The sequence below is a fragment of the Amblyomma maculatum genome, chromosome 2 (genome assembly GCF_055883805.1).
Source record: "Amblyomma maculatum isolate TAMU_Amacu chromosome 2, ASM5588380v1, whole genome shotgun sequence".
Classification (NCBI taxonomy): Eukaryota; Metazoa; Arthropoda; class Arachnida; order Ixodida; family Ixodidae; genus Amblyomma; species Amblyomma maculatum.
Window position 1 is genome coordinate 96,758,354 of NC_139345.1, and position 17,434 is coordinate 96,775,787.

At 49.5% G+C, this 17,434-nt stretch overlaps 1 protein-coding gene across 2 annotated transcripts in view; it reads left to right on the forward strand.

Annotated features, from left to right (window-relative positions):
• Nucleotides 1-17,434, forward strand: part of Pgant5 (polypeptide N-acetylgalactosaminyltransferase 5) — a 276,290-nt gene that overhangs the window by 138,728 nt on the left and 120,128 nt on the right. The gene's annotated exons all lie outside the window — the stretch shown is intronic.

A 17,434-nucleotide genomic window follows, 5' to 3' on the forward strand; every position in this document is an offset into this window, starting at 1 on the left:
CCCGGACTATAAAATGGCAGGTGTGTGGCACTTTATCGCCGAGAGGCACCTCCGGTTGTTGGCGGCGCTGGTTGTGGAGGTGTGTGTACTTCATACAGCTGGTTGATCCGGGAGGCCTTTTAGGCGGCCTTCTTCCGACTCCGTGTCAGTTGCCGGATGAGACTGGTCTTCGCAAAACTAAATTGGAATAAATCAAAATCATGTAGGTCGATATGGGTCCTCTGAGCGTGCCTGAACGCGATTATTCGAACCGCGCAAAATTAAGTAGTGGGGGTGTGTGCCTTAGCCTGATCTCGACGTTGTGTGTCTAGTTTGGGACGGAAGGCGTGATCGGCGTCTGGGGGGCTCTGGCGGACATCAGGCGTGCGTGTGTATATCCAAGCGCCCTCGCATTCACCAGAGTGCCGCAGCTCGTTACTGTCCCTCTCTTTCCTCTCCTTCCCTTCCGTACGGACGCTGATTTCGCAAGAAAGAAGACTGCGCGCGTATCGCGACGTACATGTGCCGTCAGATGCGGCCGTGACGTCTCCCAGCTGTGTAGGGAAGCGGCGTGCAGTTCCTCTTCCGCTGCATCGGCCGCCCCCGTAATTAATGCGCGCTTGTTCCCCGTCTATATGGCCCCGCGAAAAATAGCGGCGGAAAGACCCCTTGGCAACGTGCGAGTGAGTTATTCTTTCTCTTTTTTCGTGTGTCCTTGCTTTTGCGAACCTGTCCGCAAGACAAAGGTCGGCAGGTTCTGATTATGCGTTTATTTTTTATTTTTTCTACTAATGGCGAATGTAGAAGGGAATGGTCTGACTGGCCGCTTTAACGAAGGTTTACGGCAATGAACTTAAAGAGGAATGGGTGGCGTGTCAGGCTCATTACACGTGCCGGGAAACCTGTCCCTCTAATCGACCGTGCCCTTTCGGCCTGCGGCCACCGTGCACCTCCTACCCAGGTACAGTGCGCTGCGTGGCTTAGGGTCGTTCCCATTCACGACGAGTGACGTGGCGTCGTCACGTGACAGCGAAGTAGTTGGTCTGATTATTGCTCACTAAGCGTTCTTAGCATGAAGTTCGTTTGTAGGCCGCGACTTGCCTTTCTCAAGGCAGCGGGGCAGCAGCCGTTCGCTTGGCGGCAGCTCTTGAAACACCGTCCCTTTTTGCGAAAACGAATTCGTTAGATATGAGTTACAGCGCGTGACGAACGGTGGTCGAGACTCGTGCGTGTATAGCCTAGAGATGGTGGTCTCTGAAGCGAATGCTCCCGCTAGTGGCTGAGGTCGGGCGCCGTTGATTTTGATTCGTTCCCTTCCATTCTCCGGCCGTCATTGATACCTCGGGCATGTTATTCTTTAGATACGACCCTATTCGTTTCGCGGAACCAATATCCGCGCCGCCGCGTCGCTCGCTTGATTGCGGCCGACAACGAAGTGACCGGCTCGGCCCAGTCCGACACTGTCAACCCCATTCCGGCCAGAATTAGCAACGGCAGACAAGTATAATAACCTCGGAGGCGGCCGGGCTGGTACCGGACAAGCTCCTTATCGCTCTCCTAATTTTTCCGGGCGCCGGCAACACGCGTGCGTGTAGTCAGGGCGGTGCCGCAGACATCTCACGCACTCACGCGTCGCGGGACGTGGACTTTTGTGCTGGGTGTGGCTCACCCCCTCCCCCTCTTTCCTGATACCACCTCTCTCCTCTGCCTCCTCCTTCTCCTCGCGATGTTCAGGTTATCTCGGTTCTTTAGATGTGGCGCCTGTACCTCTACCTTAATTTGCTTGACCGCTCGCTGTTAGCGCGCGTCGGCTTCGGTCAGTGATCAATTCACCGCAACATTGTTCTCTAGTTGATGCTCTAGGCGAGCGACCCCATCTTTTTTCTTTGTTTTTCAATAAGACGTAATGTTTGATCAACAGTGCGCAGGTCTTAAAGTTCTAGCAGCCGTCCGGAGCTGGTTCCGATTAACATGGAGGCATTTAACAACGTGTCCCCAAATCAACGGCGTGCTCTGTTTTGAAACTTGAACGACACGACCTGACAGACTTACCGCGCTGCGAGAGCACCGAGGCGCTCATTAATAGTTCTCCAGACTTCCGGATAATCGGACTAATACCTGCTGTGCGTTACGGTACATTTAATCACGTCTTCCCGGAAGGTGCGGTAACATGGCGTCCTTTAGAAGCGCCATTATAATTTCTCTCCGAGCCGCACGCAATTATGGGCGTGCTGGCGGCAAGCGCAGTATTCATAAGCCTCCAGTTTGCGATTGCTTCACCGGCGACGAAGAAAAATACAACGCCGCATGCCGTACGTGTGCGTAATAACCTTGCGTGCGCAGCACGCGACAGGGCACCGCTTTATCTTTGTCGAGCAAGGTTGTCTCTCATCTCCAATATCCACCCCGCGCTGTGTACAAAAGGCCGCTCGGAGAAAATACTTATACGCGCTCTCACTCCTCGTCCTTGTCCGATATCAGTCGTGTGACTCGTCCAACTTAACGAGAAAGAGGCCGTGTTGTTGACAAGGAAAACTTATTAATGCCTGCCTGTGCCCCCTCCTGCCTTGTCTCGCTTTGCCCGCTCTGTATCCTCGCCCATTGTTTTCTTTATCACCGACCAAAACCTTGTCCAAACAACGTTGGCGTGCCCTTTTACACCGCGTGTCCGCCGCGCTGGCGTCAATATCCTCGCAGGCACTGTATACTCTCTCCTCTGTTGGGTTCGCGTTCGTTTTCTTTGGTCGTCATCCTTCTTCTCTTGCGCGTTTCTCCGACACGATCGCTATTACTCATTTTGCGTCGCTCGAGTGGCGTGTCGCGCCGTATCGTCGAGATTTTTCGGCGTGCCGATCCCTCTCCTCTTGCGACTTCTCGAGGACCCAAAGGGCTGGTTTGTAATTACCGAACGCCGGCATCTCGTGTTTCTCTCTCTCTCTATCTATCTCTCACTACATCCTAACAGCCCTCGATGCTCTCGCCGCCTCGAAAAAGCTCAAACAAGCTCTTCTGTTAAATTGGGGAACGAGCAGTTTGTCAATGCGTCCTTCGTAGCCGATGCACCTAGAGTGGCTGCGTTCAAAGGTGTTTTGCGAAAGTCTTCTTGCTGCAGTCGTGTAGCACGTGTTACTGGCATTTATTTGTATTTCAGCGCTTCGTCTTTTATCTTTCTAGTGCGACTCTGTTCTCGTTACCTTTTTTTTTTCTCTCTCTCTCTTTTCGAGCTTTGCAAACGGCATTGGCTGACTGAAAGAAAAGCACATAGGAAAAAAGAAAACAGTTTGCTCGATTTTATGGTCCAGCATACCGCATGCATTTGTGATCTTCGTATGTTGCCGGTGTTGCCGTCAGGGCCGTAGCGCGTTGGAAGCTCGAACTCGTGCATTCGCTTGTTGCGCCCGTGTCTCTTGAAAGCGCTGTCACGACTTCGCTTTGGGGAAATGAATTTATTTTCTGTTTACTCATTTAAAAGAGAAGAAACGCATTTGCTGCATCACTTTGGGGGTATAATGGTGAGGGATACGTGTCGAAAGCCTTGCGTGCCATTTGTTAACATTCGCATGCTTAAAATGCATGGTATCATTGACTAGAGTTGCGAATGCAATGCGTTGTGTACTCGCTATTGCATGCGTTGCATGCGCAATGCATTGCGACTCGCGACAGCGTGTCATGTCCGCATGTTGTCAGGAGCCAGCAGTTCCCGCTGAAAATATGTGGCGTGACTGTGAACAAGCAATGTGAAGAAAAAAAAATGGGGAGGGGGGGGGGGGGGGCGTTAGCATTTATGCGACGTTTTGCGGCGGCGTCTAAAATCTCTCGCCTCTCGTCTGCTGACAGAAGTTACAGGGAAAAGATGAAGGCATTTATTGTGTGGAAAGTTATTTATCTTTCTCTCTCTCTTTGGGCCTTCTCTTTGGTCATCGGCATGAATTTGGCCTAGTTCCACAGAAAAACCAAGTGGAGATTGTTGCTAATTGGCGATATGGCCGGTTTCTCAAACCTTAACGTCAGTAGCGTAGCTGGCTGAAAGTAGAGCTAATGACTATTTTATTGTTTTGCTGCATTACATTAGATTATTATGTTGTCTTTATTTACAGCGCGAACAGCAGCGTGGGACGCTACTTCTCTGCAATAACATTGCCGATATCCTTTTCGCCACTGCTATTCAATAAACGTTGTGCATACGCCGAGAAAGCTCTTCGCGTTTTCTAAGGCGACTGTTTTGCCAAGCGGCTCCTGTAAATGCCACTTCACCGATTACACTGTATTGCGGCGGGGAAAGCAGCGCTACGCGACCGACGAGCAAGGCTTCAGTCGAATGCGACAAAATAAAATTTGGCCGAGCGTGTAGAATCTGGTAATAATTGGTTTTGTCAGTGCATGATTGAAGGCGTTTTTTCTTTTGCTATTCATGCGCCTCGTCGTGGGCACTCAGCACTTGAAGGCTACAATAGTTACCCCGCCTTGCCGTTCATCTTCGCATGAGCCATTTAGCGCGTGTTTCTATTGCTTAAATTTCTATACCCAATAAGACATGGCGAAATTGTTCTGAACACTATGCAAACTTAGAACACTGCATGTTTTCCTGCCCTCAATAGTCACCTCACTTTCCCCACCCTCCTCCCCCAACGTGGCGGGCTTGGCTAGCCTCTGACCAGCTGAAATACACGTTGGCTTTGGTGACTCTGGCCCAGGACATTCTCGACGCTTAACAGTGCGGTGAATAAAGTTGTTTTCTCCTCCTCCTCCTCCTCCATTGCTTAACAATTATATATTTGAGTGGCACCTCCGCAAGATATATATGAAAGGCAGTGTGTCGAGGCTTCACAGAAAAGTTTCCGTATATTTTTTTAAACGTTGCAGCATTTCCACCGAAAATAAAATGACAGCCAAAACTGTAGCTGATTCAGTATTATGCATATTTTATAGTGATATTTGGTTACCGTCAGTAGGCGCTTGGCATTTGGCGATAATTAACTACAGGACTGACACACATTTAGGTTTACTAACATGAAGTTAAATTGCGCTTTGTGTGTATTTAGAACTGATAACATCCTCGGAGCTTATTAATTGGTCACCGCGAATCAGAGCTCTGGTAAAAAAAAAAAAAAAAAAAAGAAAGAAAAAAAAGTGACCGTGCGGTTGTAGAAAACGACCCTCTTTCGGACTGCTCGCTCGGTGAAAAAAAAAAAAAAAAACAAAATCCTCTTTCTCTCACCCTCTGTCACTTAAATAAAGTAGTGTATGTGTTTAAATTACTGCCGTGTATTGGGTGAGCAGCTTTTTTTTTTTTTTTTTGCGTAAAATGTTTTGTTATAGAACCCGCATACTAAAAGATGTGAGTTAAAATTTCTTGCACGCACTGCTGCGTCGATTTAATGCTAGTGGCCGCTCGATGTCTTCTACGGGGTGATTTATAGCAGGGATAAATTCGTCCTCTCACTTAAATGTTTCCTCCTCCTCCTCCTCACTGCCGTCATTGGGCTGGTTTGCCGAACCTGGTCGAAGAGCGAAGTACACCTGTTGAAGCGAATCTACAGTTTTGACGCGTTGACTTGCTTTGGCTGTTATACTGCTACTGAAAAAAAAAAAATGCTTTTAGCTCTTCTCTCATTACTGTTCCAAAATTTTAGGCCAACTGGCCGCGAATGCGACTCGGTGGGAGCGCCCTAATCTCCTAATTAACTCGCCTACCAGTGATCTGAGGCAACGAGATTTGACCCGCAACCTCGTTATAGACCGTGCCAGCAGAAATAAAAAAAGAGAATGAAAGCGGCAGTTTTCTCATTTAATGAACGGACGTTCGGGCTGCAGAACTGCGCGAGTTAGTGCGTGCGTGCGCACGCACACGCACACTGTTCGGGAGCTCATTTGCTTATCGAGCTCCCGCCTCATTATTCCGTGTCGTTTTCCTATCCGCTGCTTCGTTTGCCAATTTTGTTTTTGTTTCGTTTCCTGCTTTGTCCGCACAGTATGTTATTCTCGCTCTTATTTGCTGGCGTCGTTGTCTTTGTGCGGTGTGTATCTTACGTGCACGCAGCGTCTGTTTCGGATCGCATTCAGGCGCGGGGTGCGAGTGGTGGGAAACTGGGTAGGGGGTGGGGTGGGGGGGTGGGGGGGGAATCGTTGGCTTTGCAGTGTCTGAGTCAGCGAATGTGCTAATTAGCGCTCGTCTTGCTCTCAGTCTTACCGTAGGATTCACGCTCCATGATTGCGTTGTTTGTTTTTCGCTCTGCTTCCTTCATTTTCCTTTCGTCTTCCAAGGCGAGGGACGCCTTCCTTTCGAGTTCGCGCTGTCGCGCTCCTGTATGAGACTCTGCTCGCTATAAGCTGTAGCTTCCTTTCGCGTTTTGTTTCTCTTCAGTTTTTTTTTAGCCACTTACAATGTTTGTACGCTTAGCTCCGAAAGAATGGGCGAGACTTCGTTGAAAGCTTTTTTATTTGCGTCTTGGGCAGTTGTAGGAAACCTTAGTGCGTTAGCAGTATTTTTGGCTTTAGGGACGACGCCGTGAAAGCGGCAATCTTCTAACGGCTTTACAATGGGGGCTGCTCGGGAGTTGCGCTTGCTTTTCACGCCTCGAGTGGTGATTCATCTTGTTCGGCCTTAGTAACGGCTTATTTTTTCGCTAGCCGAACTGTCCGCAAGAAACACAAGTAAGGATAAATTATTTAAGTTGTTTCAGTGGTTTTTATATTTTCCACTTTTAATTACTGCTGACGACACATTGCACATTCAGCGCTGTATTGGCTTGCAATCTTGTTGCTTTTTCTGTGTGTGTGTGTGTGTGTGTGTGTGTGTGTGTGTGTGTGTGTGTGTGTGTGTGTGTGTGTGTGTGTGTGTGTGTGTGTGTGTGTGTGTGTGTGTGTGTGTGTGTGTGTGTGTGTGTGTGTGTGTGTGTGTGTGTGTGTGTGTGTGTGTGTGTGTGTGCGCGCGCGCACGTATTACCTTCCTTTTGCGCATTATGAGCGCACGAAACGTACCGTGGCATAAAAAGTGACAGGATAAGTCGTTGGCGCTTTTCTAGGCAGAAAGGTCTGCCGGTTGCTAAGTGACAATAAATTAGCCCCTCTGGCACCTGTGCTAAATTTGTTTTAATTTGACTCTCTGGGGCGTGTCACCTGTGTTACGGGTGCGGTCCAAAAACTGTATAGGAGCAATGAAATATGCTCTGCAGGAAAAGTGTTGTCCTTTTTTTAATGTGTGCATAAATAAAAAATTGCTGCAAGTCAATATCATTCGGGTCAAGTCTTGTTTCCTCGAAACGCGTTGCTGTGCTCATCCTGGTCTCGTCGAAGACGCTTGATAAGAGGAAAGTATTATTTCTGTCTCTCTTTTTCAAAGCGAAGGCATTGTATGTCCCATTAGGAGGAAATTTGCTGGAGGCGTTCGGCGTTCAGGAATCAGGAACGGTGAGGTGCTGGAAAAATCGTCATCGTCACAGCAAGGAAAAACGGGTCATTTACCAAGCGACCGTTTGACGCGCTTGCACAGCTGGCCGAGAATCCACTGTGCATTTCTTGGATCCACCCAGACCCAGATGTGATCGAGGCCTCCGCCATTTCGGCATCCTATACATGTATTTCGTCTATATGTAGTACCTACCCTGCCTGTCCTCCATGTATGTGGCGCCAGTTTTCCCGACATTGGTATCAACATTGTGACGAGCCGCCTATCTCGATGCTTGCGTGTGCCTTTCAGAATTTTGATATTTGAGATTTGAGATAATCAAGAGTTGCTGTGGTATGGCGGGCCTGCATTATGTGGGATTTGAGACGTGAGCTGTTTGTTTCTCTCTCTCGGAAGTTTTCCCATACATACATAAAAAAAAAAAAGAAAATGGCGAGGGGTAGTGGTTAGCGTGTTCGGCTGTGCTGGGGAAGGACGGTGGTTAGAATCTCTGCATGTGCGCATGTTTTTTTTTTTTTTTTTTTTTTTTTTTTTTTGTAACCGCGCCTGCTGTGGGCAGTTGTCACGGCTGTATCCAAAGATGAGGGACCGAATCCTTTTCGATGCTTTTTTTTTCTTTTTTTGCTTTTTGATTGAGGCAAAAAAGCAAGGCGCCCATGTGCTGTGCGATGTCGGTGCACGTTACGGTACTCCAGGTGGTCGAAATTTTCGGATCGCTCCACTACGGCGTCTCTCTTATGGCGATTTCCACTGGTCGGTACGGAGCACGTTTTCTTGCTCCGGGACGACGATTTCGATTTCCACTGGTCGACCAAGATAGGTTGCGCGTATTCCGCTGGTCGTTTGGGGCAGCTCGGGCCGCTCCAGCTCGATCCGCCGACCGAAGTCGGATCTCGCCGGAAGTCCTAGTCGCTGACGCGGTCACTTCCGGATGCTGCTGGATTCTTCTGGCTGTTTTTGACCGTTTCAGCGACATCGGCAGAGGACGCTGTATGTCACCGTTTTTTGCGCGAATATGTCGAAGTGCGTGTATCGAAAAACGTCTGCAGCGTTAAAAAAAATGAGAAAGCAAGTTGTTGAGTGCCGCACTCCTGCCTATTTATCAACCGCAAACATTTTGGCGCTGGGATGCGGCTACAACTTTCGAAACCGGCTCAGCTTTACTTCCGCCGCGCGCTCTACACGTTCCGCTGGTCGACCAAGGCTGGTTCGCTCTGTGGCGCTTTAGGTCGGCTCGGGCGCCCAGCTCCGATCGACCAGTGGAAATCGCCATTAGAGTCGCTTTGGGTCGTTAAACCGCGTAAACCAAACCGAACCGAACTTGTGACAAAGTCCTTTGTCGACAGCATTCCGTTGGTGTCATGCGATTTCTTATGACATACATGCGCTATTCAAATTGCAGGCCAGCTTGGTATACAGGGATGCGAACAAATGACTTATCTGCCTTCAAACCGAGGATTCGACAGCCTGCATGGAAGATGCAAACGGACAGACCGAATGCAGTGCCACCAGAAAACTTATGCGCGACGAAAATCTCGCTCGAAAACATTTCATCCGCTGGACTAAATAATGCTCTTGCGCTTGTACACGCGAGCAGTCTTCAGTGCTTTTCCTATTTCTCCGCCCCCTGTACCGCTTAAGAGTGAGAAGGCGGAAAGTTCATTAGAAAGTGGTAGTGGAGAGGTTTTAAGGGTTCCTTTCATGGGTAGCCGTATCTTGTACTCGGTTGGCCAAGAGAAAGCTTGAACGTTCCGCGTTGCTCCACGCTTGCAAGGCTGGATCTACATTTTGTATTGCTGTTAATAAATGCATTTTCTCAAGGATGGCCATGGATAATTAGTGCGATAATCATTTCTTGAGGTGGCCTCTATGTTTCTTTAGCTTTTGCGATAGTCGCGGGGTACTAACGGTGTTCGGAATTTCGACCACGATGCCGGAATATTTTTGCGCTCAGCGACTCGCACTCGCAAGCATGTCATTGATAGTTGTGCCCCGGCTGGCTCAAAGTTTAGACCCGGCAACCGTAATTATTCTGCTCCGTCGTGTGCACCTGGAAAGCGCCCTGTCCCAAACCACACCTCTTAGAGCACTGCGAGTCCTGGAATAAATGGGTCGCGGCTGACGTTCCGCACATTGTAGCTTTCGCAGGTGAGACCCGCTTTCCCTATAGGTTTCTCTTGCTGTAATACTTTCGTGGAGTTTCTTTCTTCTGTGTTTTTAAACGTGGAGGACAGGAATGACCTGTGATAGAGATGGTGCATCGAATGAGCAGTGATGGTGTTAGTAGCAGTCAGTTTTTCATGTCGGTTTGCTGCTTCGTCTTGCACATCGAGCGCTTCTGACTCTTTCCTTATAGGTTTGCTTCTGGTACAGAGCAAGATAGGGAAAGGCGCAGCGCGCTTCCTCGCGGTTATGTACTACGGCGGTCGGCCTGGCGGAAAGCGCTCATTTCCACGTTCGCCATAACGCCCCTGGAGCGGCGTCCTCTACCGTACGTAGTAAGTATAGGGTGGTCTCCCACCTCTCTGAAGGATGGCCCCAGCTTACGGCGTCAGCGTCGGCGCCTGCCGGCTGCGCCTCCCCTAGAACACCGCTGCCGCCGCCTTATTTGCCCGGGGCTTCTTGCGCAGCTTGTCTCGTTCAGGCCCGGACTCTGCTCTGCCTCGAGTCTCCTGCTGCTGCTGCTGCTCTGCGGCCCGGCGCTCCTGCGCTCTGCGAGCGGCCAAATGGGCGTTCGAAATTGCCATCGCTTTTTCCTGTCGGAAGCCCGGAGATTTGGGTCCGGATTAGCCGGCTCAGGCGGAGAACGACACCGTGCACCGTCTCTCCCTTCTCCTTCGCCGAGCGTCTAATGAAGCGGTTCCACGGATTGCCGTTAAAATTTCTCTCCCCGGAGTGTCGGGCCGTGAGAAAAAAAAAATAGAATAAAGAAAAACGCGCTGCCGGTACGAATTGTTCCTGCTGGCCGAGCAAGCGCTCTATATTTCTTTCCAATCAACCCCCTAAAGCCGTGCACCGGAGATTTCTGGTCGCCTCAGATGGCTTGGGGGAGGGGTCTAGAGTGGTGCATTTGCATAAGCACCGCTGATTGATCGGTTTTGTTTTGGCTTCGAGTATTAGGCGCGATAAACGCGGTTATAACGTCGTAGTTTCCAAGTTAACTTCGATGCTGCGTCTGAAAGAGCTTCACTTCATCACTGTGCGATGGTCGTGCCGTCGTTATGGCTCGTCATTATGCACGAGATATCAGCGCGTTTCGACGGGCCACTGATTTTTTGCGCTTTATGGAAGTCTTACGCGCCACTCTCCCAGACCTTGAAGACCCGCACTAGTTGGTTATCCATGCGAGACAAGTAGCACAAGGCAGCGGCGTTGTGAACTGATCGAGGATGCCAGCCAGCAGCCTCCAGAAATAACATTGGAGACTCGATAAAATTTCGATCTCTCAGCCTACGCGCCAGCAGGCGTCAATAAGGAGGAAACCAGACTTGAAGAAAAGTGAAACGGGACAGATAAAATTGATATTGTGTTATGACTGGGTGCTTTCACCTCATTGCTCTCTAATTTGTCCCCATATTATATATATCCCGTGTTGATTTTAATGGACCGCGGACTAGTTGGTACTATTTGCTCGTGATCCTATCAAGTGCGTATTTTAAGGCAGTAAAATGCGACGCAGCTAAATGCAACTTTTTTTCTTAGTCGTATATTAAATCAGGTCATTCCACATTCTTGTGTTGTTCCCTCTGCTTTCACTGGTGCATCGTGGCGTTGTTGTGATGACCTCGCCTGTGTATTGTATGAGTAAACCTGAGAGGTGTGAACTATTTTGCGGCTTATTCTACGCTTTAATTAGAAGCGTTTTTCAACCGCGGTCTTTCTTATTTTTCAGTCTCACTTTTTTCCCGACCACTCTGCTCTCCCACTCTCTCCACTCTCCTCCCCTTCTCCATCTCTTCCATTCATTTCTATGGCGGTTGTAGCAGCCGCGTTTCCCGAGGAAGTTCATCTTGTAGCGTGACGCCGTGTCACATACTCTGTGATAAACAGTGTTTACGTGGTCGAAAAAAAAAGGCTGCGCATCGACGGCACTGGCTGATGTCTTGTTTTTGTTCTTCGTTTGCTTTCGTTCCAGCCAGCACCGTTGCCTCAATGAGGACACGCGCATATTATAGGCTCCCGTTTACCCAACCGATTTTTCCTTCCTTCGGAGATGCTGCTCGCTTCTGAGCTTGGTGGTACTCTCTGTTCCGTCCTCTCTCTTTGTCTCTCTATTTCACCATCTCTTTCTCCCGGCTACTGCGCTCATCTTATCCTCCTGGTGTTCACGGCATGGACGGAAGGTGCCGAGGCGCGAACGACCTCGCGGCTGATGGGTGCGCGCAGGTGTGTGTGTGTGCTGCATCGGCTGCGCCTAAGGTATATACGTGCGGTCTAGCAGTTCGCACCCCTCGGGCACGGACGGCGCCGGCGGGCAAGTGGCGCGCTAGCTCTTTCTCGCCCCGACGGGCACAGCCGGCGAAGCCGAGCGGAATGATGGATCGTGTACGAGGCTGCGCGCTGCCGGCGGGCTGGGGCGACGCGCCGCTGGGTCCGGTGGCGCTGTTTGCTCTTCTTCCTGTGGGAGGGGAGTGAGCGCGATCGTTTGGCTGCCCCACCGTCCGCACGCACGTCATTGCAAGAACGAGACAGAACGCACTCGTGTGTTTGTGTGTTCTTAGATGCGAGAGTCTGTGTGCATGCCGTCGGAGAGAGCATATAGCCTTGTGCTTTTCCGTGGGAACTCGGGGGTTTGTTTGCATCCGCCCAGGGGCAGGGTTCTTGCTCCTCCCCATCCTCTTATTGCTGACGTCCTCAACGTGCTGACAAAGTTATGCGCGGCTGGAGTTATGAGGATGTATGTGTGCCCTCTTCGAGCGGCAGTAATATCGATCTGATATAAAGTTTGCCCAGTCTCGGCATGGGGAGATTGGTGAGGGACGGGAAAGGCGAGCCGGGGCTCATGTGTGCCCCTGGGCACTTTCGGTGGCACGCGTCGACGCTTGGGTTTCCTGACCGCATACGCGGATATTATTACCGCTGACGACGGGCTAGAAGGGCTTGGCCTCGCGCGATGCGGCTGTGTCTGGCGCGCGCTGGTCGATGGTATTCCCAGACGTGAGCGACTATGGTCAGCGGGCGTCGCGCGAGGCGCCCCGACTTTGAATTGTCCCGACTTGCTGACAGTTGTTTTCGCTCGGTCATTTTAGCGAAGGTTTTGAGAATACTATGGCAGCTTTGCCGTTGTCGTGTCCACGTGACCGTGTTGGCGTTGTACATTACGCCACCGCGGGCATAACGCTAGGTCGCCATCCATTCCTCGTTGCCGCCTTCCACTGGCGCTCATTTCGAATATCTCGTTAGCTGTTCGGCTCCGGGCGTCGCCTGGAATACCTCTTTGTCGTAAGCCTTTCTTTGCGAAGCGTTGATGACCGTTTGTATGCGTCAGACTCACACGTTGCTCTGGCCCCTCTGATACACATTGTCTCTTTGCAGGGTGGGTCAGTTATACGGTCCGCACACATTTCCCTTACCCATCAATCTCTCCCCGCCCTCCTCCTCTTTCGAGAGTATCACAATCAACACAGCGCTTTGTTCCGCACCTACCGTGGCGTCCGATTGCGTCAGGCAGGGGAAGACATGTTTGGGAACAATTGAACTATCTATCCCCAATGCGTGACGCCGATCGTGTATGGCGCTATAACGAGGCCTCCGTGCCACCATGTCCATTTACCCGGTATAGTTTATTCTCTTCTCTGCCTATAGTCGCGTCCATCGATTGCGACAGCGTAACATAACAAAGCCGAAAGGCAGCGCCAGCCATTTTGCAAGAAGGTGCCATTCTCCGCTCGGCGGTTCGCTATTTATTTTGCTTTCTCCGTCGCTCGTGCGAGTTTGTCATCGGCAGACGAGCGGCGACTGGGGTCGAAACACTGCCCCGACGCAGGGCTGTTGTAGCTAAAAGCATATACCGGTCGGCGCGAGCCTTCCGTGCGAGCGAGTCGTGATCGAATTTGCACCGTTCACGGCACCTCTTACCTCGACGTGTTAAGTTACTGGCTGAGAGAGTCCCGCGGGAATGGCTTTGATCCTTTGCACCGAAAAGCGGTCTTTTTTTTTCTTTTTTTTTTTTTTTTTTTCCTTGTGCTGTTAAAGCATTTTATACCTCGGTTCGACGTTTTGAGCAGAAATGGCGGCAGCAATTTTGCCTTCCAGGTCTCACCGAGAAAGTTCAGTTATTCAGTCGTGATTTTCGGCTGACGGGCATTCCGTATACTGGTCCAGTCGGCGACATTGCTTGTCATTACCGCTGCCGTGTAGTGTATTCTCAGATTGCAAGACGCGTCTCTGTCCTTATACCGTCTTGTATAGATCCAAGTGGGAGCCCGTCGCAAAAACAGCCATAAATTCGCGGGCATTCTCGGCATCTATAGACTTGTCTCGACTCATTGAAGCCGAATACAGTGATAACTCGAGAAAACTCGCTTTAAATGCTCAGTCGAGTTCGCTTATAGCGGCCATTCTTTTACAATCGCTCGCCTGGCACGAACATAGACGACACGACTATAACAGGTTGCAGCGGTGGAAAAATATTTGCGAAATGCAGATTTGAGGAAAAAGAAAAAGCGCGCGTGTACGTGTGCCGTGTGTGCATGCATGCGTATATGTGGATGTGTGCGTGTTGATAACCAGAGCGCTGGAATTTGTTGAACCTGCAGTGCCCGACCGCGCACACACACACAAAAAAAGAAACATATCGCGAATGCGCACCCAGTAGTGCTTTCGTGTGCCCGTGTATACGGCGCCGAATCTGTAAAAAATGAAGGTCAGCGTACGGTAAACACGGTTACAGCGACCACGCGGGCGCCACCTGCTCGCGAGCCTGTGCATGGTACACGCGGCCTTCATGCACCCCTCCTTATGTGTATACACGAGTATATCGATACGTGCTTTTTGCGCGGCGATCACAGGAAAGTTTTCCACGGGAAAGGGGAAGGAAGTCCGCCACTGTAATACGACTAGTCCACTTGCAAGCGAATATCCGCGTGCAAAAAGGGTGCTTGACAGTTATGTTCTTTTTAAACGGGCTTGTCTGTACTGAAGCTGCACGCCTGTAATGAAGGGGCGCATGTTTTTTCCTGCTATAATGCGTTAACGGCAATCATCGGGCATGAGAAACAAAAAATTGTGTACATATAGCGTTGCTGACTCTAGATGGGTATGCTGTAATGTCTTTCCTTGCTATGAGTATGCGCAAAAGCTCTTACTCCGTGAATCAGCGTACGCGTAAGGGAGAAAGAAACGTCAGGTTGCTTCGCGGTCCTAACTTCCTTTCTCAAGAAGTTTAGTTCAGGTTAACGGTTAAGTTGGTGATGCTTCTTTGTCCGACCATTGCATGTGTGAGGCGCACTCATTGAATTTTATGTTCTTTCGTTTTTAACTTTGTTAGATTGCGGAACTGGTTGTAATGAATTGATTTGCAATTCTTGACACCTAGCTGTCTGCAATACGGCGGAACAAGACGTATCGTCGTTCTCTTTCTTTTTTTTTTCTTTTCCACTGCTTCTACCGCCGTATCGTGCTGGTATGTCAGCGTCCTCATTATACGCAGGTTCACGAGGTTTCCTGTACAAGTTTTGCTTTCTGCTTTGTGTTCGTGAATTCCCTCCCGAAAGTGGACCGGTCGCGTTCACACATTTTTTAAGGCTTTTTTTTTTTTGTTACTGAATGTTTTCAGTAGACGTGCGTCATTGTTCTGCTATAGCGGAGCTATAATCTTTTATTTATGGCATGAACTTCGCAATTATTGATTGCTTTTAATAATCCGATAACATTCTGATTACCTCTCCTTTCCGTGCCAGAGCCATATATTTGCCTGTTTGGTCATCCTCCCCTTCCTCTCTGAACACAGCGCCGTTATGATCTCGCAGCCATGATTTTTCTCTGTATGGTTGTTCCCCTCATTATCATGGTGGTCACAGAGCTATACCAGCTTGGACGTGCTGGTGTGGCCACAAACAAAAGAGGAAAAAAAAAAAAAATACGAAAAGAAATGTGTAGTCCAAGCAGCTCCAGCTAGGATGTTTAACCAGTTGCATCCTTACGTGAGTGACCAGTGGTGTAAATACTGCTCCATTTTCTCCGTTCTGCTCCAAACTGCCTTCTCTGCTCATTCCTGTTCCAAACGGCTTTCGCCGCTCCGTCCCGTTTCGAAATGCTATATTGCTCCAAAAATGCCCTAAACCGATTTCCGCGGTGTTTTATCATCAAACTTACCGGAGCACTGTGACGGCGAGAACGCACCACTCCCTGAGGTATAACGCATCTTGCATAGCTAGAGAAACGGGGATCAAAATATTTGTTCGAAAATAAATTCAAAATGAGCCACATGTGATCTTGGGGAATTAGTTGAAAAGAAAAAAAATGCCTTGTGCATTTGGCATAGCACCCCTTTAACCTTTTTTGAAATGCCGCTGTAGAGAAAAGCGAAAGCACGAAGTGAAGCAGATACTGCTAACTGCCACGAGTCATTTAGAAAACTTCCCCAGCTGCAAAGACCACACTTGCTTTTCTAATACTTTTGCTGTGCAAACAAGCAGGTACTTTATCATCGAACCTCTTTGTCATTATATAGCAAGCTTGTCAAGCTTAGGTTAGACAAAAGTACACTTGAAGCTTTCAAGTCAAACAAGCAACCGTTTGTTCCGAAGTGGCGCTTAGGACAGTCTGTGTAATTTAAACATCTGTTACTGTTTTGACTATTTGTCTTGTCTTGTATAATCAGCAAAGGATTAAACGTTGAATATTTTTTTTTTTTTTGTAGGAATAGAGGATTGCAGGCATCAAAGGCTTTTGACACTATAGAAACATGCTCCAAAACATGAGTAGAACACTCCAAAATTGGGTTTAATGCTTCAAAGCTGCTCCAAAATGGTAATATTATTGCTCGCTGAGCTGCTTCAAATTGCTGGAGCCTGGTTCTATCCCTGTGCATCCGATGGTGTTGCCACCTTACTTATCATGCAAACGAGTTGAATCGGGGAAATAACCTAATAGAGATGTTGTTTCCTCGCCTGCAGGCATATGGCAGGGAGGTTTGATGGAATTTTAGGTTCACGCGTCTCTTTTGGTCAGTGCTATGCCTGCAAGCCAAAATCCTAGGCGCTGGGAAGCTAAGGGGCAAAGAAAAAGACTGTCACGAAGAAATGCGTACGCGTCAATTTCTTCGTCGCCGACATTTAGGTGCCTTGCTACGAATGCATATTTCAGCGCAAAAAACGGTCAAAAAAAAAAGAGGCAGACGCAGGACGAGCGCTAACGAAACCTGCACCAGTGCTCGCGGCTTAGAAGCGTTGACGGCGTCTGCAACTACTGCTTCCAGGAGCCTTTCGTGAATGCGGAACCGGTTGTTCTTTCCTTTGCATACGCGTTTCGCCGTGGACAAGGCGTGCCTGTGGCACCGGCGGACGGTTCGTGTTCTGCCGAGAAGGATGTGCCACTGGCTGCCCGAGATTGCTCCCCGATCCAACGACGATGTTCGGCGCAGAGCATGCGCAGAGGCTTCGCGAGGTGGGGTACTAACGAAAGTTGCTGTACTGTAGTTGCTGTAAAGCAGCAGCAGCATCAGCAGCAGTATAGTACCAGCTGCTGTTTGTGGCTTCCAGCGCGGGGGCCTAGCTTCGGTCAGATGCGCACTCGCCTCCCGCTTCTCTGTACGTGCCGCTACGAACCTTCCAAAGGTTTCGCGCCTGCTGCCTCCGGTGACGCGCAGCCTCTAGGGAGAAAAAAAATAACCACCACTCGCGCCTCATCTGTATCACACCGCTCACGACGCGCTGACTTTCCCTCTCTTGCCCAAAGGGCGATGATAAAAAACAAAATCAAAAGCTCGCTATGGAAATAACGCGACCAAACGCAGTGAAAGGCTTGCGGTGATAGAGCACCCTTTCCGTTAGCGTTTCTTTATTTTTTTTTTTATTTTTTTTTTAGTTTTTCGTCTTATTGCTG